The sequence below is a fragment of the Malaclemys terrapin genome, chromosome 6 (genome assembly GCF_027887155.1).
Source record: "Malaclemys terrapin pileata isolate rMalTer1 chromosome 6, rMalTer1.hap1, whole genome shotgun sequence".
Classification (NCBI taxonomy): Eukaryota; Metazoa; Chordata; order Testudines; family Emydidae; genus Malaclemys; species Malaclemys terrapin.
In genome coordinates, this window is record NC_071510.1 from 19,356,422 (window position 1) to 19,382,049 (window position 25,628).

At 42.2% G+C, this 25,628-nt stretch overlaps 1 protein-coding gene across 2 annotated transcripts in view; it reads left to right on the forward strand.

Annotated features, from left to right (window-relative positions):
• LINGO2 (leucine rich repeat and Ig domain containing 2) overlaps nt 1–25,628 on the forward strand; it is a 740,845-nt gene that overhangs the window by 488,119 nt on the left and 227,098 nt on the right. For both annotated transcript variants that reach the window (XM_054032379.1, XM_054032380.1), the window contains exon 5: nt 24,257–24,416. The gene's annotated coding sequence lies outside the window, so the exon portion shown is untranslated. The remainder of the gene's footprint in view (nt 1–24,256; nt 24,417–25,628) is intronic.

The following is a 25,628-nucleotide window of genomic DNA, read 5'->3' on the forward strand; positions in this document are numbered from 1 at the left end:
AAGCTGTTCCATGTTTCCATGTCACATATGTGCAAAGTCTTAAGCTGATAAAGAGCCTGATTCACGAGCCATTGCGTTCTCTCTGCTCCGTTAATGAGTCAAATCCTGAAGTCCTTCTTTGATTTGTACATAGGCAAACGTCTTTCATACTGAGATCACTGGGAGCTTTCAGAGTAAAAACTGAGTTAGGACTGGAGGATTTAGGCCAGTGTGGAAAGGACATGGTGGAAAGGAACCACTTAAAACTAAATGTAAATCAAAAAATCAAATCTAAATACTTAGGTGTTTATTTAAGGACTGAAGAGCGCCATGTAAAACAGGAATTCACCTCAACCTTGGCCCTCACTCAAACCAAACCTGAATCTAACTGTCTTTGAGTGTCAGAGTGGATAATATTTTATCTCCCATCTCCTCCACCACATAGCCACATGCAATCACCATTCTTCTGTAATTCCTGGCTGTGGCTGGAAGCTGATGTGTCCAGCAACCATGAGAGAGGCCGTTGTTAACCGTAGCTGGACTGATAGGGACCAGGTAGTATTAGTTTCATTCTCAATTTTGAGGAGACAACAAATTTGGATATGGGTAGATAATCTTAAAATAAACTCCAATACCTATGCTGCTCATCCAATCTGAATCTTTGATTCCTTAGAGGTTTGTCGATTTCTAGTTTTATATTCCTTCCTTTGTAAATCGTTTTAAAGGATTTATATTTTGCCTTTGAAAGCTAACTGACAAGCAGAAAGAGCAAAGCTCATTAATATTGGCAGCTTCCCATATCCTCATTTATACCAAATCTAGTTTACAACATCTCCATGCCAATAATGAAAGGAACAGGCTGCAGCTTTCTTTACAAAATACAGTAGTAAGTCTTGGACAACCATTAATGTTTTGACCTTGCCAAGGGGAGAAATGTCTCTGGTTGAGAATTACTTTTTATTGCAAATTTAGGATAACAAATTCTACTGCTCTACTTGTGGCTTGGCATAACCTCTGTGTCTCTCAAGATGATGTCTCACAATTTGTTTTATCTCATGGTATAAGCCCAACCCTTGATTTAATATCTTTTTCCCCATGATTCTGGCTAGCTTTCTGCTCACAAAAGTCCCTGAAAACAAGCACCAAAACTTTCCTTCTGACATAGCCATAAACCAAGGGTGGGCAAACTACGGCCCGGGGGCACATCTGGCCCTCCAGGTGTTTTAATCTGGCCCTCGAGCTCCCACCATGGAGCAGGGTCTGGGGCTTTTCCCGCTCTGGTGCTTCAGCTGAGGAGCAGGGTCAGAGGCTTGCCCCAATCCGTGTGGCTCCCGGAAGCAGCGGCATGTCCCCCCCTCTGGCTCCTATGCATAGGGGCAGCCAGAGGGCTCTGCAAGCTGCCCCCACCCCAAGTGCCACCCCCACAACTCCCATTGGCCAGGAACTGCAGCAAATGGGAGCTGCAGGGGCGGCGGCTGCATACAGGGCAGCACGCAGAGCCACCTGGCTGCGCCACCGAATAGGAGCCAGAGGGGGACATGCCGCTGTTTCTGGGAGCTGCTTGAAATAAGCACCGCCTGGAGCCTGCCCCCCTGTCCTCCTCCCGTGCCCCAACTCCCTGCCCCAGCCCTGATCCCCCTCCTGCCCTCCAAACCCCTTGGTCCCAGCCCAGAGCACCCTCCTGCACCCCAACCCCTCATCCCCAGCTCCACCCCAGAGCCTGCATCCCCAGCCAGAGCCCTCCCGCACCCCAACCGCCAATTTCGTAAATATTCATGGTCTGCCATACAATTTCCATACCCAAATGTGGCCCTCAGGCCAAAAGGTTTGCACACCCCTGCCATAAACTGTAGTTCCTGATTAGATATTGATGGTGATTGCCATAGATCAGTTGCTGTTGACTGCAGTTGCTGTTAAAGTGCTCCAATGAGACAGTTCAAATGGAAAGATCTATCTTTTAAAAGGTGTTATTGCCATAATGAAAGGATGTGGCTCTGGTGAAGCCAGTAGATAGCAAGCTAGAAATACAGACTGTGAGAGCCACCTTTGTATGCCATATTGAAATGTCTTTAGAAAGTTGCTTTCCTGTTCTTTGTCTTTAGTTACCTCGGCTAGCAGTGGTTTGAGATTCTGAAATTGAACCAAAACAATCCAAGATTGCATTGCTCTTAAATCCAGCTCTGCATCTCAAAGAATGGCATTTCCTCCCACAATAGAACTATAAATTGGCAGGCCACCTCTTAAAAGGCTTAGAGCAGTGCCTGACCTGTAAAATGTCTTCTGTACTCTTGAACAGTAAATCACTGAAATGACAGAGGTAATTTAGACTCCTGGGAATCTTCTTAGCATAGTTGTGCCTATTGAATAGAGGTCCATTTATTTTTTTTAACAGTCTATCGAGTGTCCCTCTGAACTGCCTTAACGTTAATGACAATAGAGCCAACTCAGTGTTGGACTGCAGCTCCTATCTGCCTTTTGTGCCATTGGGGATTAACTTCTCCTTCCTCAAGTTTCTTTTTATGGTCATCTGGCGCTCCAACACTTTGAAGAAGCTTAAAGTTGTGTGTCATGCTTTAGATAAGTATTAGTATCGATTATTCAGTTTTCAGATATCACAGAAATGAATGTAGTATAAATATGATGAGCGGATACCTGTGTGATGTACTAGTAGCTGAGGGGTGAAAACATTTCTAAGCAGATTCTCTAGGGCTTGGTTTCTGCCTAGTCCTCATGCAGGGGTGCGGTGTGGGGCAGAAGAGAACCTATATAGCCAAGCAGAATTTGAGTCCATGCACTCAAAAGCACAGGGACGTGTCCCTAATTTCTCCCTTCACAGGGCACTCAGCTCCATGAAAAGGATCAGAAAGTAGGCCGAGCTGCCTGCTTCCCCATGTGCCAGCCAGCCAGGAGGAGGCTGTTGCATTCCCTTTAAAGGAGAGTAGCAGTTTGTGTGCTTGGCTGTGCACCAGGGAATCCTGGAGACATGCTGGTCTACACTGCCTCCAATGCAGGGCTGTGCCTACAATCTAGCCCTAGAGGAGCAGATTTCAGTATACATAAACATCAAACTAGCTAATTTACATATGTGCTTCAGAAGCAGTCAGATCCTATGCTATTTGGTTTTTATAGAGTGATGAATTTTTGACAGATACGGCAATTTCCAGCTATATCTTTGGGACACCGTACTGTATTAAGTTAATGTATCATTGTGGGCCAGGGATTATATGTAAGGGGGTGATTAGGCTAATTCACTCAGGTTGTAACATCCCCAAAGAAGTACCACCACCTGGAGAGGTTCAGGTATACTGGTTCAAACTAGATTCTCCAGAGACCAACAAACAAAGAAAGGACTTTTGGATAAATAGCCTGAGTTTAAACTGACTCAGGCCCTGCTTTCTGATCCAGCAAACGAACAGGACCTTCTGTCCAAGGCGCGGAGCAGGGCACTCCTAAGGGGAACGGTTCGAAGGATTGATACCTGCCAGAGACTAAGGTTGGAGTTGGGATGATCTCTGGTACACTTCTTAGCATGCACGTAGGTTCTTTTGTTGTCTTTAATATTTTCTCTGTAATGCTTTTACTTTAAGAATAAATGTGCTCGTTCAAAAAGGGCGGTGTGGAAACTTTTAACTGTGGTGAATGCTAAGCAGGCCTATTTAGGTAGTCTGACCTGCTGGGGAACTCAGTGTAGGCAGGAAACTGTGTAGCCTGGAAAAAACCCGATCACGAGGGAGAGAGACGTGGATCTCTCCCTAAGAGAAATGACAACTGAGGAGCTGGGAGCCTAGAGTTGCTCATTGATGGAGGGGGAGTAAAGATGCCATTGCCCCAAACTGTGACAGTATTTATAACAGGGATAGCCTTGTTTTATTTACCTATCTTGTTTTATTGCCCTCGTTACAAATGCTGACACATCATTACATACGAATAAGATTATTACACGCAGAAAATGGGCCAAGTCCATATATCCACAATAAACCTACAAGCCTTCTGCATGATGATTTGCACTGACATTAATGGGAACCCTAGGGGCCCAATTTCTAAAGCTATTTAGGTGATTGAACGTGCAGATAGGCACCTAAATACCTTAAAAAATCTAGCCCTGACTGACTCCAGCTCACAGGATTGGGCCAATAGTAAGTTTTCTTCTGAGGTAACATCCAAAATTGTAATTTTCAGAACTCTCGGATTCCCGTCCACTAAACTATTTTGAGTTAACCAGTTGATGGCCTGTAACTGCTGTTTTCTCTCACTTCATGACAGCTATATAGTCTCTTCTTTCTCTTTCCTTTTTTTCTTTTTTTAGCATTTGTTAGTACATTCTCACTTGTGCTCCTGCAACACCTATTGACACACAGTTGTTATAATCCCAGTACAATTTTGTAAAGATTCAGTTTTTTTTAATTAATTATGACTCATGAAATATATTTGAGAAGAGGGCAGAAAATGCGCTTTTGTCCTATTTTTAGAATTGAAACAAATCCTTCCCATCTGTGTTAATTAGACCATTATAAATACTCTGCACACTTGAATCATTTAGTCTGTGTTAGCTGAAACTTGTAACCATAAGTGAGAGCTGTTATTTCAGATTGCTTGTGCAATAGACACCACATCGCCTGGCATTTCAGTTAAACTCCAAATCAAATCCCAGTTCATCATGCTGCCCAGCTATGCTCTGCACTTAGCATTTGTCTACACTTGGAGCTGGGGATGTGATTCTCAGTTTGTGTAGACATACTCAAACTAGCTCTCATCAAGCAAGAGTGCTAAAAATAGTAGTGGTGCCGTGGTTGCAGGAGTGGTGGCATCGTCTAGCTATGCTGAGTACAAACCCAACTGTAACCTAGGGGTACATACTCAGCACAGCTAGGTCTTGCTGCCGTAGCATGGGCAGCAGCACACTATTTTTACCATGGTAGTGCTAGGAGAGCTAGGACAAGTACGTCTACTTGAGCTGAGAATCGTACCCCAGCTCCAACAGAAGAGGTAGTCTTAATGACATTATTAAATGCTTCTCCTTTTATCCCTGAAGGGCAAGGGGACAATATATGGTATTTAATGCCCCACCTCATGTCACCTATCCATGGAGTTTTCCCATTATGCTGCAACTAAGAGTTGATCTTAAAATTTAATTCACAGTTTAGTGGTTCTTGAGAGCAAGCAGAAGCGTTGTAGTCCAAGGAAGAATCTGGTTAGGAGCAAAGTGAATTTTCACTCCTTTGTTTAAAGGACAATAATAGTATAATATTTTACAAGCAAAACCTGCCTGGCTTCTTTGTCCGGTGTATGAACTATTTGCTGTGGTTGCATTTAGCAAGTCCATTGATGTACTGTGTTGCCTTATGTGTGTGTAAATGGGTGGGGGAGGGGTGTGCAATTTAAAACTGGTTAGAATAGGGATGGAAGTCAGGGTGAGTGGTCAAACTTAAGTTTGGAACAGAAAGGCTAGCAATTTCCACACATTGTAATGTTTAGATTTTTGTAAAGAATTTCAACTGCTCTGACCTTTGTTCTTTCCTAAAACACGCACTTCCCGTCAGTACCTGGCCCAGGCCATGGAAGTTACTGATCCAACCAGTGGAACAAATTCAGTGATGAATCCTGGTCGCGTGCCACCTGCTGCACATTGCGCATACACTAGGAAGATTCTAAAAACATTTTAATAGATATCTACGTATGACTTTTAAGTTGATGGTGAGCTCTTTCGTTCTGTGTTTGTAGAACTCCTCACCAGGTGGGCAGGGCCGCCCATTGGGGGGGGCAAGTGGGGCAATTTGCCCCAGGCCCCGGACCCCGCAGGAGCCCCGTGAGCCCTGGCCAAGAATCCCTTCCCTGGCTAGAGGCGCTTTTTTAATTTTTACTTACCCGGCTGCGCTCCGGGTCTTCGGCGGCAGGGGGCCCTTCAGTTGCTCCAGGTCTTCGGAGGCATTTTGGCGGCGGGTCCTTCAGTGCTGCCGAAGACGCGGAGCGAGTGAAGGACCTGCCGCTGCTGTCGCAGAGCGCCGCCTGGTTAGTATGTCCGCTCCCCCGCTTTGTCCCAGGCCCCCTGAATCCTCTGGGCGGCTCTGCTGGTGGGGTCTTGATCCATGACTTGGGCTTGTAGCTACTACACTAATACAAATAATTAATGTTAATAATAATAATAAATAACATAAAGGTGTTCGTGTAAAGAATTTTTTTCTTTATTTTTAAAGAAAAATAAAACTTCTTAGGTGTTAGTTCTATTTCTTCCTAACTTTTTAACAACTAATTGTTTTTCAGAATTCTTTTAAAAATAAATGAAAACTCTTTTTCCCATATACATTAATAAAGTTTAAAGCCCTTAAACCTGAGCATTTATTAGGTTTTTTTAATTGTCTACCTTCAAATATAGTTCATTAAAATATATACAGGGCAGTAGTGAGCTGGGATCAACATGCAACAAGAAGTCTCTCTACATAGAATGGGTTACCTAGGGAGGCTGGGATGGGATGATTTAATTGGAGCTGGTCTTGCTTTGAGCAGGGGGTAGGACTAGATGACCTCCTCAGGTCTCTTCCAACCAGGGCCGGCTCCAGGCACCAGCTTGTCAAGCAGGTGCTTGGGGCAGCCGCTCAGGAGTGGGGCGGCACATCCAGGTATTCGGCGGCAATTTGGCGGACAGTCCCTCACTCCGCCTGGGAGCGAAGGACCTCCCGCAGAATTGCCGCCACAGATCGCGATCGCGGCTTTTTGTTGTTGTTGTTTTGGCTGCTTGGGGTGGCCAAAACCCTGGAGCCGGCCCTGCTTCCAACCCTAATATTCTATGATTCTCTGATAGTTTCTGTTGCCCCCACCAGTGTAGTGTCTGAGCACCTCTCAATCATTAACAAATTTCATACTTGCATGAGCCCAAAGTAAATTACATGACTTGCCTTAGGTCACCCAAGATTGCAATGGGTGATCTGGGCATTGAACAATGTCTCCCAAATCCCAGTGCAGCGCTTTAATAGGGGGAGGGATAGCTCAGTGGTTTGAGCATTGGTGTGCTAAACCCAGCGTTGTGAGTTCAATCCTTGAGAGGGCCATTTAGGGATCTGGGGCAAAAATGTGTCAGGGACAGTACTTGGTCCTGCTAGTGAAGGCAGAGGACTGGACTTGATGACCTTTAAAGGTCCCTTCTAGTTCTATGAGATAGTATTTCTCCATATATTATTATTATTTAACCACAGCATCATGCAATCTCCTGCCAAGGGATTTGGTCTTTTTAGGCAGCTGACATTAGCCCATTAGCTCTCTTTGCTCCCAGTGGAGCTTGTACATTCTCCCAGAGAGATGGCAGAGTTCACAATATTTGTGGAGGAAATGACTAAAAACATGGGATCTCCTCCTATGGATGAAACACCAACTCTGAAAAGAAAATCTTTATCTTAAAATCTGTCAGCTCCGCTAACTGGCCAGGACAGTGATTGGGGCTAGATTTTTTGTTTTGTTTTGTTTAAGGGCGAGAGTCCCAACCAAAATAAGACCTCTGATATGCATATATTCGCTTTAGAACATGGTGACACATGGGCACTAAGCTAGTTTGAAAGCTGTTGATGAATTTTCCATTTTGTGTGTGTGTAAAACACTTGAAAAGTAAAAAGGGTTTTTTTGTACAGCACTGATACCTGGAGAGCCACATGCATTTGGGTTGTGTGTGGCGGTGGGGAGGGAAAGGGTGATTGTAGCTGTGAACTAAAGATACTCCTTTTCCTTGTTATATGGTAGTGATGAATGGCTTGATATATGCATTGATCTTGCCTTGTTAGAAAAAGCCAGTGAAACTTAATTATAGCTACATTACTCTGATCTTTATCTCTTGAAAAATATAAACGTAATCACCAGAAACCATATGATATTCAGTTTATTGTAGCCTAATTATGTCCACATGCATGTGTTTCTTAAAAAGAGACCTGCAATCCAGAGAGAGAAGGCTCAGTAATACTAAGTGTGTCTCTGCTTGGCTGCCTCATGTAAGTGGATTCCTTTTCATTGAGTATTAGTTGCTTTTTTTTAATAATACCATTTAATTCTAGCCATCATCATTTGCTGACATTTTATGCTTTTGATTGGCCGTTCTCACTTCCTCACCTCCTGAGATGATGTTAGCCTTGTGGGTTTTCTGATGCAGATAATAATGGTGATGAACTGTGACTGATTCTTGCTTTGGGTACATTACCATGCGCATTGTTCTCTGACAGCTCATTTGCTTTGAAATTGAGTTCTCAAGTTATTTACAATGTGACTGCTTCTGTTCCAAACCTGATATTTATGGCTCTTCTTCTTGTCTTTCCCTTCTTATGTTCTTGTATTGCTGTCAGTTAATTTCCTCCATTCACTGTTCTTTAAAGTAACATTTTTTTTAAGTGGGTCTTCTTCCAGATATGCAATGTTCCCTCTGTCTGAAGTTTTACCTTCTTTACAACCTGTTGTACCTAGTGGATTGCACTAACACATCTAACACTTCAGTTGATTTCTGTTGAGAACTGATTTCCCCTTAGCATGCTGTTCATTTTTGCAGTTTTGTGCATAGATACATTCAGGAATATGTAATACGTTCTCTTATTCAGATTTCAGTTTGGCAGTGCAACAATAACATTAACATTGCTCCATGTGGGCATATGTAAACATGCATATGGTTGTGGGCACTGCTGATAGCCCCAGAAGATCTATTCGCTCTACATACAATTAATTGCTCTGTCAGTCATTGCATGCCATGTACTGACAGCTGCAAAACAGCTTCCATTTGACTAGTTTCACTGTCATAAATATGATGCTACTATAGGCAAGTGAAGCGTATTTAAAGATTGCACTGGTTTCTCCCAGGCATATTGGAGAGTTACAGCAATGAATTAAGGCTTTCCCTCCTGACATATACACAGTATAGAATGTTTGTTGCATTGTTCTAGGAATAACTCTTTGCACTTAAATAACATTTTGTATATTCAAAGCACCGTACAAACACTGGGTCTGATTCAGGGACCTGACCATATTGCACCTAATACAGCACTGGGGAAGAGGAGAGCAAAAGTGGCTTTAAATCACCTTTGCTTTGTCCTGATCGCAGGGGTGCTGAGCCAATCTGCAACACAGGCCAGAGCAGTCTGTAGGCTGTGGTTGTCTATGGCCCCATGAGCTGTTCAGAGGGGCAGCCAGAGGTGTGACTTCATGACGACACCCTGTTTTCTCAGACCACATCTACAATACTCCTTATACCAAGAACTGCCCATGGGGGTGACACAAAGCCCTGGCAACCTATTGATTTTCCCCACCCTTATTTCTATCATTCCTATATCTCCTTTTTTGTTTATGCTAGTCATAGATTATGGATTAAAACAATGTGATAATGATACATATGGCCTAAAATGGTACAATTCAAGACTATTTGATCTAGACTTTGCTGACAACATCGCTCTTATCAATGAAGATGCCACCGGACTACAAAAATGCACAAACCAAGTAAAAGAAGTAATGGAGAAGATAGGTTTGAGATACAATCCAAAAAAAATGTTCATGTGGACTATAGGGACAGAAATCAAAATTGAAGAGGAGAAACGGGAGAAGGTGGACAATTTTACATATCTTGGAAGTACCATTAGCTAAGATGGTACTAGTTCCGAGGAAATAAGAATAAGAAAGGCAAACGCTGCATTTGGAAGACTCAAAAACATCTGGCAACTGAAAAACATCTCCCTCAAGACAAAACTGAACATGTACAAAGCAATTGTTATCGCCATCACAACATATAGCAGCGAGACATGGCAACTTACCAAAAAAAATACGCAAAGGGGCAGTATTTGGTAAGCGTTCTTTTTCCATTCTCAGCACATGTCCCAGCCACTGATGTTTTCTTTTGTAGATTATTGGTGAGAGGTTGCCTTGTCCAGTATTTTTTCTGACTTCTTCATTCGTCTTCCTAACTCTATATGTTATTCCCAATATTCTTCTTAGACATTTGTGATGAAATGCATCTAGCTTTTGCTTTCCCCTCTTGGGAGAACCATAACATCTATTTAAACATATGTCTGAGTTTCTGTTGAACTACTGAGTTACATGTGTACATATGAGAGGGAGAGGAACCAGGGTGTGCATTTATTTAAGCTATCTGTCTGTGTGATGGTGAATAGAAAGGTTTTGTTGGCATTAGGAAGCTACACATGTATCTCCTCCAACAGAATATTTTCCAGTAACATAAGGAGGAACAGAGAGACTATGGCAATGGCAACAACCATGTTGACAGCACTAGTTTAGACAGTTTAGTGGCCTGTGTCATGCCCTACTTCTGAGTGCAACTGAGATGACAGAGTCAGTATTTCTGGTGGTATTCTTATAGGCACAATTGCAGCCACTCTTGCATATAAGATGAATCTGGACAGCTTCACTGAAGACAGGTTTACCTCTCCAAGGGTGAAGCCAACTCCACACAGTCGAATATCTGCATTTAATGACATTGGGCTGGGCTATGGTACTGTTTTGAATGACATAAAAATGGCTGGTTTCACCATGTCATCTCAACCTCAAATAAGCTGCTTCCTGGCTAGCTTCTTGCGGCTAGCTTACTAACACTAGTTAAACTGTGCTAGTAAAACCATTCTCAAAACTGGGTTGGCTTAGTAACAGTGTAAAGAGCTTTATAGTGCAGTGTTAGTATCACCCTGTGTTCCCTACATTATTGTCTGGGGAAATGATTCTAGAACTTGGTGGGGTTGGGGGTTAATTTAAAAACCAAAAATTAAGAAGGAAGCAGCTGTCTTCAGAACAGAGATAATGGTCCAAGTCTGATTCTGGCAGCAGAATTTTGGGTCTGACAGCATAAGCATAGTGCAAACCCGACTGGTCATTTTAGTTTGCTCTGAACCTGATGTTGTCATAGATAACTGTCTAATGATGTCAGCTTTAGGGCAACTGCACTTGTAGTCTCCCTTCATGGTCCACCAAGGACACCCACTTTAGGTTTCCAGCTCCTGGCTGTCACCTCTCTTGGGCAGAGACCCACATCTCACTCGCTCCTGACTGGGGCTTTTAAGGCTGCAACAGCTCTCTGCCTTACACTGTGATATCCCCAGCAAGCCAGACAGCCTAAAAAGGCCAGTGTCTGTACATTGCTTTCTCTTCAAGGGCTATGACCAGTGTATTGCCCACAGTTACAAGTTACCACACAGCTATTTCTAAGCAAGCACGTTTATTCTTAAGATAAAAGCATTACAGATAAAACATTTAAACAATAAAAGAACCCACACACATGCTAAAAAAAATCACCAGAAGTCACCCCCAACTCCCACCTGGGGCTCTGATAGGTGTCAGTCCTTCAAAACCCACAACTGGGTTTTCCCCATGGTTACAAGTTCATCCATCTTAGATCCAGAACCAGAGCGCAGGCTGGGTGGATCAGCCATGTCTTTATCCAGCCCAGGCCTTTGACCTCAGCCTTCTGTAACAGGGAATCAGCAGACAATCACCCTCTCCTGAGGATGTAGCTTCAAAATGCTTGGATTTTGCATAACTGAGTTGGGGAATTTTCATTAACTTCTCCTTAAGGATTCCTCAGAAAATCCACTTAGCACTTGTCTCAAAATTCTATACATACATCTGTCATATTTTCAGTATAGTGTTTTGAACTCCCAGGTCTTACATCTGTCACATCACTTCCTTGAGAGGTTGTATACCATCCTGGACCACAATAATAAATAAACTTAATACAATAAGGTATTTCAAGAATATTTCGGGAAATTGCTATATTTGTCACAAATGATATATTATCTGTATCCCAGAAACTGTGTGAAGTAGGGTCCAGCTTCTTTAGGAGCTTGTGGGCTTGGGCGTTTCAAATTAGTGACCTTTGTTCAATGTCATATAAAGTCAGCTGTTCTAGGTTTCTACTTGTTTTGTTTATATAGCAAACTATCTGCTTTAAGGCCAATCTGGTCTTTTTTTATATTGTACCCCGGCCACTGTACATATAACTACAGAACTTTGGGGTCCATGATTAACCAGCATTTACATTAGTTGCTGCTAGTGAAAAATCTCAAGGCAGAAAGTCTACTGGGTATGAAGGTTACATCAGCTTATTATGCATTTCTATTACAGTAGCATCCAATGGCACCATTCAGGATTTGGGCCCCATTGCGGTAGATACTGTGCAAACACAAGTAGAAAGGGTCCCCATTTTGGAGAGCTTACAATCTAAAAGCCACAAGAACAGATAAAGGGTTAGGGATTGAGATATAACATACACCACAGGAAGTAGCAGAAAGTGATAGAAATCTTTGTTGTGGAGAAGAATAAGGGAACTGAAAAAATGGTGGTTATTGACTGGGACGGGCCGTGGCCAGGATGCAGGTTTGACAGTTCAGCAGATCCTGACAGCAGGACTTCTGATGGGACACAGCTGCACCTTTTAAACATCTTGTGATTGAACCCTGAAGGAAAGCCTGGGCAAGGCCTCTTCTCCCTCACTTGTATGGCTCAGGAGAACTGGCTAGCCTAGGAATTTAATTTACACCTTCCTGTGGTAGCAACAACAAATCTGCTCTTGCATAGAGGATCCTACTTCTTTGCTTGGTAGTCGTCACACCAGACGTGATTATATATCGGCTAAAGATATAAATCCATTCAGTTGTAATTATGTTATCTTGTTAGGCATCTAACTGTCTGATAGGAAATCAGTGATTACATTTCCATTCAGAATCTTTCTTCATCAGTTGCAAAACAAGCCCTATGATTAGCCCATCGTAATTGTGAGAACAGCGCCTTCATTATTACACTGCTAATTGTTTTCAGTTGAAGAGTTATGGGAATTTATTTTTTATAGACCACCCAGCCAACTACTATAGATTTGGTGATTTTTCTCATCGTGTGCAATGTAGCAAATTGATTTTATACATTGTGAAAAGAAATGAAATTTGTGTTGTCCTTTTGGGACACAAAATAGTACTCGTCTGCTGTACTTTGTGCTTCCACCATGCCTTTCAATCCAAAGTGTTGTACAAATATTCATGAAACACTCCTAAAAGAGAGCTTCAATTATGCTCACTTTGCTGATGGAGAAGCTAAGGCATATAGAATTTAAGTGGCTTGCCCTAAATCATGAGATGACTCAGTGTGAGCCAGAAATAGGATTCAGTTCTCCTAACTGCTTCCTGCACTGACACAACTTGACTTCATATCTATCATGAAATCTTACAACTGATGATAATATCAGTTATTCCAGTGGAAATAATGGCTGCTGATAAGTGCTTTGTGTTGCACTCGTAATGCTTATTGTATTATTAACTTAAATATATATTACATGCACACAGTGGTAAGAGAACATGAAGGGAACAGTCTTTAATTACATGATCACAGAACCTCTGCCTCATTCAGGGCACAGAATGGACCTGCTCTGAATCGTGGTTGTGTAGTGAAGGAGGCTATTGTCCTAGTCTCCTTGCCTAGCTAGTCCCAGTCTGCAGCCCAGTCACCAGTCAGTGTCTCTCCGCCCCCTCCTGCTCCAGTCCCAATCTCTGCAGGCTCCTTGTCCCAGTCCACTCCTTCCCTCCCTCCCTCTGCCCCACTCCCAGTCTGGCTCTTGTTCCCTGTGCATGTGAGTCAGACAGCTTCTTCCTCCGTGCTGCCTGGGAGTCAACAAGGGGGTCATTCAGAGCAAAAGTGGGATGACTTCATTCCGGTGCCTGGTCCCACCCCAGCCCTGCCCTGAGAGGCTAGGAGCTGCAATTACAAGGCTTTGCACTTATAACCCTGGGCTGAATAAGCAGGGTTGCTCTCTGGGGATGGCACATGCATGATGCACTCAGCACTAGGAGCTATGAGGGAATGAACCATGCTCAGTGAAGACGGGATCTTCAGAGATTTTAGCTGCTGAAATAAGAAGTCTCTATGAGCATGTGGGAACCGAGATATTCCAAATCTTACAATGTGGCCAAATGTGGGTGGATTTTGACACAAACAGCAAAAGGCACATCCCTGACACACACACCCCTTCCCTCCCTCCCTTCTTGCCAAATTTCAAATCTCTGCTTCAAAGCTTGGGGATGCTAGAGCTTCCCAAGGAAAAGTTTATGGGGCTTTTTTTAACGAGGGCAACCAATTTATTTTTTCCCTAGCTTTTTTTCTAGAAACTGCTGAAATGTTTTGAGTGGAACTTTCCAAAATTTTCAGCCTAAGGCAGTCACCCAACATGGAAAATTTCAGCCCAAATAGTTAAAGTTTAGCAAATGTGTGAGCAACTGAAAGCAGGGCCTTATACTGGGAAGTATCAGGCAACCTTATTATTATGTGGCACAACCAAAACCAACTATAATCACCAGGGTATTAATTGTCTACTGTACTGTGAAAAGTCGGTAAGTAATTGATTTTTGTATAGTGATCTCCTTATCATGGTGAATCGGTAAATATTGCTAATGTCTCTGAGCCCATCCATACAAACTGCTGAACGCCTTCTGGAACTTGCTTAGTTCCTTCAGAGGTGGTGTAGAATGCTCAGGACCTTGCAGGGTCAGGTATTTGAATAGCCCATAAAAGAAAGCAAAATACTGCATGCTCTGGGCCAAATTCAGCCCTGTTGTATGTGGATCCAGTTCCATGGAAGTTAGCGGAGTTACACCAGAGCTGAATTTGGCCCTCTTTATTTTCTATTGCCAAGAATAAGCAGTTTCAGCTCTAGCATTTCAGTCACTTGTGCTTCAGGATGGCATTTAGTCATTCCTAATGTGCAGTTACTGCTCTATTGATAAGCTAAAAGCAGATTTCTACAGGTTTTTTAGTTACTTGTCGCACTTCTAACCATATCCGTGATGTGACTTTACCCTGCAGCGTATTGGTTTTATAAATCAATATAGTCTGAAAAACCAATGCCAAAATGTAAATATAAATAATTTTGGTGGAAAGAAACTTGATACAAAATATTTTAGTTAGAAATGTGAAGTATTTTACCATACAATGGCATTTTTTTTCATGTGTCTGGCAGTCTTTTTTGTGGAAGCAAAGAAATGTTTCAAGATAAGGATAAATTAAATTGATGTGAGTGAAGTGTCTTAATGCAATATCATAATACAGGTGGCATTAGTTAAAGATGTTCTGCTTGATTCTACTCTCTTATCAGTGGAAATCAGCACAAATGTCACTGAAGTCAATGCGTGTGCGCCAGGTAGAAATCAGTATGAGTGGAAAATAAGGGACTTTAAGGGCCAAATCTTGAGATGTGCTGAGCACCCACAAGTCCCATTGAGTGGATGTTGTGGATACTCAACACTTTTCAAGATCAGATCCTACCTTACCTGTAGATCTGGGCCTTCCTTGCTGCTTTAGAATTGAATGCTTGAAGAGCTTTAAGAAGACAATGCCATAAATAAGGAGTTGATTGTTAAGCATTGTGACAGAATGATTTGTTAAATTCCAGTGAGTGATACCTTTTGAAATTAAAAGAGCTGCTTCAAGTGTTACTGAGGGCTTCATTTGGCCTGCAGGACTTTTATTCTTCATGATGAGGAAGCAGATGTAAAAAAAACCCAGCTTGATTCTCAGAACCCAGGCTGAGTTTACAGGCAGTTAGAAACGCACACACCCTGTAAGGAAATGATAAAAATGCAACTCTAAAATTGCATTTTTGGTAATTTTTCAGAGCAGAATTTCACTCTAAGAGGAGGGAGCATTTCCTTTTTCCCAAGTAAGGGTTTCCACATATTTTTTTCCTACTATCCGACTTGTTCGGTTTGTTCTGCCTCCTAGAGTGAGGTGTCCTGCTGTGATCCGTGCTCCGCTTGTTCTGTGTATATTTTTAATTCAGTTAATTCAAATCAGCATGTTTTGCTTAGTTCTCCAGGATTTCAGAAACTGAGATTCAAATTTGCTTTTTTAGGTACAAATGTAATGCAGATTAAGCCACTTAAATCAAGGATGTTTCATTTATGTTTAAGTAAATATTATATATTTATAAAAAAACCCTTATAAACTAAATAAAAAGTTTCACTGTTCTGAGAAATCAATCTCTATCAATCTCTATCTCCAATATATATTTTATTGCCATGCAAATAACGGTTCAGAATTTATTATTGATTTAGCAAGCTATGAAAAATATTTGCTTTAAGATCCCAGTTCTGGGAATTTCAGGGGATTATTTAGGAGTTTATCAAAACATGTACTATGGGTACACATCTAATCCAGGACATTTGGGAGTGGGCCTGCTTGCATCTGGAATCATAACGAAGATTAATCTTTGGAATCTGTCACAGTGCAAATGATAAATCTCCTTTGTTTGACCAGATTCAGAAGGCCTACCTCTTGGATCAGCACTTATCTCCTAGCCAGAAGGTCAGGGGCCAGGTTCTAAAGCTGGGGAATTATTTTTGTGTGTGTGTGTGTGTGCCAACCAATGCATTACCAGCTGTTGACAGGATTACAGCAACTGTTTTTACACTGAGCTAGGAGGGTTTCTACAGAGATTCTTTAATGAGATGAACATAAAAAGAATGTCATGGATGATTCGTATAAACTGTGTAATTAGTAACGAATCATTGGGACCTGCAACACCCTCATGCCATTTATACTATACTAAAATCATGGGTTTAGTAATAGAATAGCAGTATAGTCATCTGGTTATGAGTAGCTCTTTTTTTCAGGGATGGCAGGTAATTTTATACTCCCAGAAAAGTGGATATGGAAGGTCTGAGGTTTTGTGAATTGTTTAAGAAAATGAAGATAAAATTCATTCTAAACATTCTAAAACTGGCAAAGCATTGGTTTTAACTTTTACAAAATAAAATGTTTCTTTGTTTTCTCATCCGCGCCCCCCAACCAAAAGGGAACAGAAACTTGCACATTTCCACAGAGGGTTTTAAATTCTAGAACTTTAGAAGGGGGAGTGATAGCTCAGTGGTTTGAACATTGGCCTTGCTAAATCCAGGGTTGTGAGTTCAATCCTTGAGGGGGCCACTTAGGGATCTGGGGCAAAATCAGTACTTGGTCCTCTAGTGAAGTCAGGGGGCTGGACTCAATGACTTTTCAAGGTCCCTTCCAGTTCTAGGTGATAGGATATTTAAATTTATTTATTTATAACTCGTGAGGCCAGATGCTCAACTGGCGTACAATCAGCATAGCTCCACTGAAGCTATTCCTGAATTACACCAGTTTAGGATCTGGTCTGTGCTATCCTTACTAATTCTTCCTGTCTATCCCAATCTCTTGCATCCTGCAGTATGAACGAACTGTAGCTTCATTTATTTTACTGCATATGAGAATTGTAAAAGTTAGAGCAGGATAAGACCAGGGTTTCGGCCATCCCAAGCAGCCAAAAAAAAAAAAATGCTGCGATCGTGCTCTGCGGCAGCAATTCGGCAGGAGGTCCTTCACTCTGAGCGGGAGTGAGGGACCGTCTGCTGAATTGCCGCCGAATACCTGGATGTGCTGCCCCTCTCCGGAGCGGCCACCCCAAGCACCTGCTTGCCAGGCTGGTGCCTGGAGCCGGCCCTGGATAAGACCTATTAAGTCAACTTTTCATCCCGCTGCAAATTCAAGATTTTTCCCAATAGTACATTCCCCAGTGTTTTGCTAACTCTGCTTTTAAATGACTCAAGCATTGATTAATCAATGAAAGTTCAGCTTTTATATTCCTCTCTGTCCCCCAAAAGGAGAGGTTTAGACCCAGAAGATTAAAGGATGTTGGTGAATCATTCTTCTGTCCTCTGTGATGTCAGCGTTTATGTGGGAATAGCGTTGCTGGTTAACTACTGCTGTAATAACCAGTGCTACAGAGGGAATACAAAATATTGTTATCTGCGCTACAAAAATTGTTGCCTTAAAAAGATTTCTTGCTACCTACAAGGTGCTAGCTCTTTTTATATGAAATGCACTCAGAGTCTAAGTGTAGTTCCTAGTAAACAGGTGTCCAACAGATCACAATGGATCCTTTTGCTAGCAGACTCAGAAAAAAGACCAAGGGACTGAATGAATTTATGCTTTCATCTCTCAGAGGTAGCTCTTCCAGGTCAGGATTGAAGCACATTGCTGGGCAGAGTGCAGAAGCTTGTATTACCACAGCTCATGCTGTATCTGATCTATGGCTCAATAAAAGATTTCAGTTTACAGAACTGCCTGTCCCGCACTAAATTAATTTTACAAGCTTTACTGGACAAGTTGTGTTTCAAAAGAAACATTTCTCATCCAGTGGACTTTACACATCATGGTTTAAGATAGGTTCTTTAGATTTTGATCATAAAATAACTGTGTGTCTATTATTGGTATTAATGTTGTAATTAAACTTTGTTTTGCCTTAGATTTATATATTTTGTTTGGTTTTGTTTATGGAAGGGCTGAAATGGACCCATTATCTCAGTCTACCATAGCAAGCTGCCCTCAGTTGCATCTATTCCAGCCCTCCTCGAAGATGGAACATGAGTGACCTATTCGGAGTGAATGTTTTGTTATTGTTTTGCTCTCTTGTCACAAGAGGCCTGAAAGAAAAATGTCAGTGCAGTGTTGTCAACTCTCATGATTGTACGTTGTGTTTGGTAAAGCCCCAGCTCCTGGAATCAGGTGGAATGTGTGAGAATTTGTGCATAAAGTAAGTTTCTATCCCTGTTTCTGGCTGTGTAGGAAAACTTGAAAACATGAACCCTAAAGGCTCAAAAACCAGAAGGCAAATAAAAAGAACCCAACATTTATTATTTTTCAAAAATCTTCTCATTTTGGGGCTTGAATCATGACTGTTCAGTGCTTGGGGTTGTCCAGGCTGTAAGTGTTCCAGCTGACAGCTGAACTACTGAGGCTTCTCCTTGGACTTAAGTAGAAGCCCGAAGGGCACATGAGAATGGCTGTGGAAAGACTTGCCAGGGAAACCCCAAACCAAGTGAAACTCTTTTGTGCTAATTGTATGGCCCTGCTGTCCTGGGGGGTGGGGATGGTTTGCTGGCTAACCCTTTCCCCTCACCAGACATCTTCAAAGACCATTTAAGGGGTCCTTTCCCCTCTCTCCCACTCCACAATGGGTCTTCCGGGTGGTATGGTAACCCCCAGCCTCCATTATGCAGCAGCAGGCCAAGAAATGTTCCTTCCTGCACTACTGGTGGTTGCTCAATGGAGAGAGCCTAGGTAGTGGGCAGGGTGCTATTTCCATGACTGTTCGGTGTCCTCAGTCCACTTCCCAACAGACAGGTGCCCCCATCACAAAAACCTACCACCACATTTGAATCTCGTTGGCACCTTTGTTGGCAGTCAGCAACAGGTCAGAGACGGCAAAGACCTGCCATTCCTACAGGTGGCCCTTTCATGACAGGGCTGAGGTACAAGAAGCTTGCATTGCTATTGTCCCTCCTGTTCTGCTGCCTGCAGTATCTGTGTACGTGTACAGGCCAGGACCACGACTGCGTGTCGTGGTCTATGGCCGGAAGCATGTTGTAAACACTATAAAATCTGTCATGGTTTAGGTTGTATTTGGCCTGGTACTGCAGCTGGCTGGAGAAGGTAGTTTAACCAAAGCCATCAGACCGCTTTCTGCAGTGTTGGCTCTGGTCATTCTCTCCCCTATGCTGATTGTTTGTTTGGCTCCAGCCCCCTCACTTGCCTTGTCTTTCCATCTAGCTAATCATCTCCCATCAAAAGGATTTAAATAACCAAGCCAAACCAAAAAGCTGTCCGATCTCACATGACCCTTATCATCATTGCACGGTTCTCTCTGCGTGTCTGTATTATTCCTTTCTCCCATCCTGTTGCCTGTCTTGTCTATTTAGATTGTAAGCTCTTTGGGATGGTGTCTCATTCTGTGTATGTACAGTGCCTGACACAGTGGGGCCCTGTTCTTGGTTAGCTCCTAGGCTCTGCCATAATAAACAGGATAAATAAGGGAGGGGGCAAGGAACTTCTCCCGCATTTGTGCCCTTGCCAAGAGCCAGACACAGTCCTTCTCCTTACACGTAAACAGGGCAAGATCTGCAAAAGGCTTACGCCATCGGTAGCGCTAACCTGCCCAAAGGAAGGGAGAGACCAAGCCACAGCTCTGCCTGCACTCTGTCAGCCCGCAGAATTGGTGCCGTGTGGGGAAAGGGCATGCTGCACCTTGTGAAAGGATGTGATTGGGAGCTGCGCTTGCCTTTGTTGTCACAAAGTTCCTGAAGATGTTGGACTAGATTCTGCATTGCATTAAACCTTGTGCAACCATTTCCACCTGTGCACAGTGGGTGCATAATGCCACTGTTCTTACCCGGTAGCACTATGTGCCTGCTTTGCACAGGTGGAAATGCCTATGCAAGTTGCAGGGCTATGAAGATTCAGGCCCATTGCATCTGCCTCATGCCCAATGCCTTTGCAACCTCCCTGTACCGTGGCACGGTGCTTTTAAAGGTACAATGCAGCCCTTAGCTTATATTTTCAGTTCTGTTGTCAGTTCTTTCTTCTTAGAAAGTGGGACAGAAATAACAGTGGTATGAGCAGGTGGAGGAAATACTGGAAGTTAGATACTGAGCCCATCTAGGTTAATGGGAGCATGGGGGATTTTAGGTGTAGTGCCATATTTGGTCTTTCCTAGTTGTACTTCCTTTTTAATACCAGCTTTGTTGAATGCTTGTACCCTGTAAAATCATTGCTAATACAGTTTCATTAAAAGCAGTACAGGCAGAGTGGAGAGAGAGTCAAGTTTCCTTTTACTGCAGTAAAATAATATATTGTTGTAAGACTGATTACATTGATCTGCCACAAGGCAATGTGAGGTGAAAGAAAACTGTTGATGCTTCCGTCTTTGGACCATTTTATGTAAAGGTTGCGAGCTCAAATCTGTCCAGTACAGCAGCTCTTAGATGACAAGTAAAATGAAATCTTAAGAATAAAACAATTGATTTGTCTCTAGCATTTGCAGTAATCTGAACCTTATTTTTAAAACATTCTTGGTCAAAACCTTGGCATTGGGACCAAGTCTAAAATCCATGGCAGGTAAATGGGTATTAACCAGCTTCGGTCCTGTGCTTTTTACTTTTCTGGAAACCTAAACATAATCAATTTGTGTCAGTGACTGGAATACTAACCCAGAATTTTGGTTCCATGATTGGCAATGCATTGAGTAGAAACACTGGGTACACTACAAAGACACCTAACATTGTGGACGTAAGGGACAGTGGACTCTGTTTTTATTTTACTTTGTGCCTTGAGGAAATATGTTGAAGTAAACCTGTTACATTTCTTACCACTTTACTGTCCTTTACTATCACTCTCTCCCCATCCTCCTGCTCTATCAAACATTTCTTTACTCACCTCTGGTCATGGTCCAGCAGCTCAGATTTCTCTATCCCTCTCACCTCCCTGCACTGGTGCATCTTTGTTCTGCCAGATCCCCGGTGTCTTTGTCCAGTACCATCCGCTCCTCTGCTCTTGACTCATTTGCCCCACAGTTCCCACTGTTCAGTCCATCTCAGCAATCATTGCTCCCCCTTTGCATTAGTTTTCACTGTTCATGTTCCTGTGCTATTGAGGAACTCTGGTGAAAATCCATAGACCACACTGATTTTCTGCACTCCTCAATTTGTCTGCTCTTCCTTAAATTCTGCCATATGCCTCCCCTCCCCTTGATTGGCGTGCACGCCTTCCCGCTGTCACCTCTTCTCTCTCTGTCTTCTTAGGCACTCTCAGCTTCCTCCCCACTTCGCTTTCTGCACAAGATTTTTCTACCATTTTTTTGTCCTTTCAAGTGTTAGTATCAAGTGCAAGCTCTCCTCCTCCCATGGCCTCACCCATCTATTCTGTCTGGATCCCAAGTCATCCTCTCCTCCTTCATCCCATTCTCTGATTTAGAAGTGTCCTCCCTTACTCTCAACTTCCAGTCCCTGGATTACCTGCCCTTCCTCTGTTCAACTGATCCTCTTGATCCCATCACCTTCTGCCTTTTCACCTCTGATACCCCTTTTAAGGTCTCAGGTTGATCATAACAATGTTGAGGTATCCAAATTTACTAATCACTATTGAAAATATTGGCCTTACTTTCTTAAGTACCATGTGCGCCTGGGCATATGTGCAGCTTTTAATTAGCACATATTCAAAATGTTATGCATTGTATGCGCTGTATAAACAATAATTGAATTAAACCATGTTTTCCTTTTTATTTTTGAGAGATCTACTCATTGATAAATGGCTACATATTTGTTCATGCTGATTAGTGTGTGTGTGTGTGTGTGTGTGTGTGTGTGATGTTACATTCCTACCTAATTCCTTCTTGCTATCTCTGTGGAAATGTCACCACGGGATAACTAGCTACAAAAATGGCCCCATGTAGTACATTTATAGCTAAGGAACATTTATAGCTAAGGAGCATTATGAGCTGTAATCTTAGATGCACAAGGGTGTCTCATTCTGTGTTTTGTTAAAATTTCCTGCCGCTTCTGATTCCTTTATGCTTATTAGTGGCTGATCCTGTGCATATTAAACTCAATGGCAAAACTCCCAGTAAAATCTTGGTGCAGGATCAGTCCCCAGCTGTATTTACAATATAAGTGTTCATCTGACCTTGAGTACAGGAGATCAGAACAGAACTATTAGTCTTGATCATTATTAATATGAGTGCATCCAAGTACCTATGTTTGATCTCTGTACACTGCTGCCTTCCTAGCTAAAATCACCCAGAAGCCTGCAATAAATCTACCACTGTTTTTTGTTGGTGGTGCATCGTGTGTCAGATGCAACCAACCATCTGCTTAACATTGGGCAAAGTATGTTTGGTGGGGGTTTTTTGTTTACTTTACATTTTTATTACATGGGTTTCTTTTTTACCCTGTCCTTTGTTTGTAAATACCTTTTTGCTTATCTTGGTTACGCTAATGATCACTGTAGGTTGCAGAACAGTTTCGGTTATGGCCCTCATGTTTTAGCTCATTTGTAGCTGTGTAACCATTATCTTTTAAAGCAGAAATGTGTCATACTTAGTGTCTTTCCAATGGTGAAAGATTTAAAAGTTAGAGGAAAAATCGGTTTGTTTTTTTGGAATATGATGGCGGGGGGACCTCTCCCCCATACACACATACATTTGCCATGTATAATAGAATGTAAGCAATATTCAAGAAGATGGCATTCACCTCTAGGGGTAGGGAGCAGGTGGTGAATACACTGCCAGCTTCCCAGAGTGTTCCATAGGCAATGACAAAATCAGCTTTAAGTTCCAACAGAGGCTCAATAAGAGTTATAATCTTAGATGCACAAGTGTCTCTTTCTATTGTTAAAATTTAGTTCTGTGGCTGATTCTTTTGGCATATGAGGGGCTGATACTGTGTGCTTTAAACTCAATGGCAAAGCTGAAGGGCCCCAGAGGAATCACTGCCTCTTCTGGATGCCTTGGCCCTGACATTCCCTGGCTGCTCTGTGGACATTGCCAGTGAGATCTGAACTGTCCAGTCAAGTGGAAGTTGCACAAAAATAATATCACTGCAGCCAAATTCTCCAGGTAGTTTTATTGCTGCTGGGAGCCACAGCCTGGCTTCCACTGAAAGAAACCTGGGGCAAAATAGAGAACACCCACGGCAAAATAAATACCCATGGTACAGTTTCAATTCTGGCTTTTCCTGTTAAATGTCTACCACACAGCTTATAGAATGTGTCACGGGAGTGAGTAGAAGTTGCTGTAGGAAGCTGAAATGTTAATTTTTTTGACTTTTTAAAAATGATGCAATCTTAACATTGCATAAATGTTGAGGGCCAGAACCTCTGCTAATGTAAATCAGCATAGCTCCACTGACTCTGTGTATTGGTTTATACCAGTTGAGCATCTGGCCCTGAATATTTTGCCTTTACATGTATGTTTTTTTTCCTATATGTAAGTTATAGTGCAAAAAGTATACATGCCTGATATTGGTTTATATTCAGCCTTGTACTGTTTGTCACCTGGGAAGCCCACCATGGAACACCCAAATATTATTGAGTTCTACTCATCACTCCTTTCTCAGATAAAATTCCTGTTGGCTTTGCCTGGGGAAAGGGTGTTGAATGGGACCCTCTCTGGGAAGGGACCCACAGCTGTGTTTGCAGCAGAGTTGTGGTGGATGGCTGTAACTTTTTAAAGATAAATATATTATTATTAAGCCTGACAGTTTTAATAGATCGATAACTACACGGTATAGCAACACATATTCAGGAAAAACAATTTCTGTGGAGCATAAGCTTCACAGTCTCTGGCCTTAATGTTTATCAAGAGCCATTTATGGGTTTGTACACGCTCCTTTATGAAGCACTTATTGATTAAGTAGCGATGCTCCTGGTCCTTGGACATGGTTGACTATTTTTCAATTAAAATAAAAGAATATTTGTGTTACAGGTTCATTTCGAGCAGTTTGAGTGTGGTGCCGTGAGAGATGCTGTTGTCCATGACAGGATGGGATTATTATGATCAAATACTCTATTTTGACTTCACCCAGTGGCCAAGAGCTTCATATGGTAGACAGCCAAGGACTGGACTTTTACTAATAGTGTAACAGGTAAGACTATTGAAATCAGTTAATTTATTGACCGCTTCCAGGACTTCTATTAACTGCAGTTGTCCATAGCATTATATATCGCTCTCCTGTTTGTTTTTTATATTATATGGCTACTTTTACTGTATTATCTCAGAGTGATGTTTGTCATTTAAATTAATCCTTCTATTCTCCAGGTGTGATAAGGCAAAGACCAGGCTTAAGAGTCATATTAGATAGGAACAATACAATTGTAATCACATACCTCTGAACAATAGGGAGAAAGACAAAGATGTGCTTAGACATTATATTTACTCTGTGTGTGTGTCTTAAATTGTGATAAGGTAAGCACTTGTTTTTCCATAAAAACTGTATTAGAATTGCTACTGGTCTAGAATGTTTGCACTATCATATCCGTTCTCTTTTTACTGTGGAAAACTGTTTTCTGCAAACAGATACAAAGAGATTATTCAATTTCACTTCCAAATAGCTCATGCATTACCTGAGAAATTTTGCTTTCTTGAAAAAGAAAAATGTTTTCGACTTAATCAAAGGACAAATATCCAAGGGACGGACTCTGCTCTCCCTTACATCTGCATAAATCAGGAGGAACTCTGCTGAACTCAATGGCATTGCACTAGTCTGAAATCAATGGAAGTAAGGTAAAGCTCAGGCCTGTAGGAGCTTAGAATGGCCAGCATACGTGTTGTTTTATTTCAAGAGCCTGAGAACCCTTCCTTACCTTTTGGTGCCAGGCTAATTAATCTCCCTGCTCAGAACTATCCATAAAAATTAATTTACTTAATTTGATGTCATCTGATGTGATGAGAGTCGATCAGCCACTACTGAATATAACCAAAATTAAGCTCATCTGCTGTGTCTCCAACAGACATCTCAGTAGTTTGGGGGCGTGTTTCTCCCTATCCCCTGATTCTCTGTATCTTGCTTCCCTCCCCTATGCGAGATTGCAGCTAAGCCAAAATGTAGAAACAATTCATTAGTCTGACACCACGAACAAAGTGCCAGACTGCTTGGTGGTGCTAGTGACTGTCCTCTTTGGGACATAAAACCCCATGTTTATTTGACACTGGTTAAAGTCAATAATAGTCATCATCTGTTTTGTGACCCAGTAAAAGGGGCCATTTATGAGTCTGTTAAATTTTCTCAATGCTGCTATATATATGTACTTTAACAGATATTGACAGAAGAACTATTTTTGTTGTAATGAATGGGGGG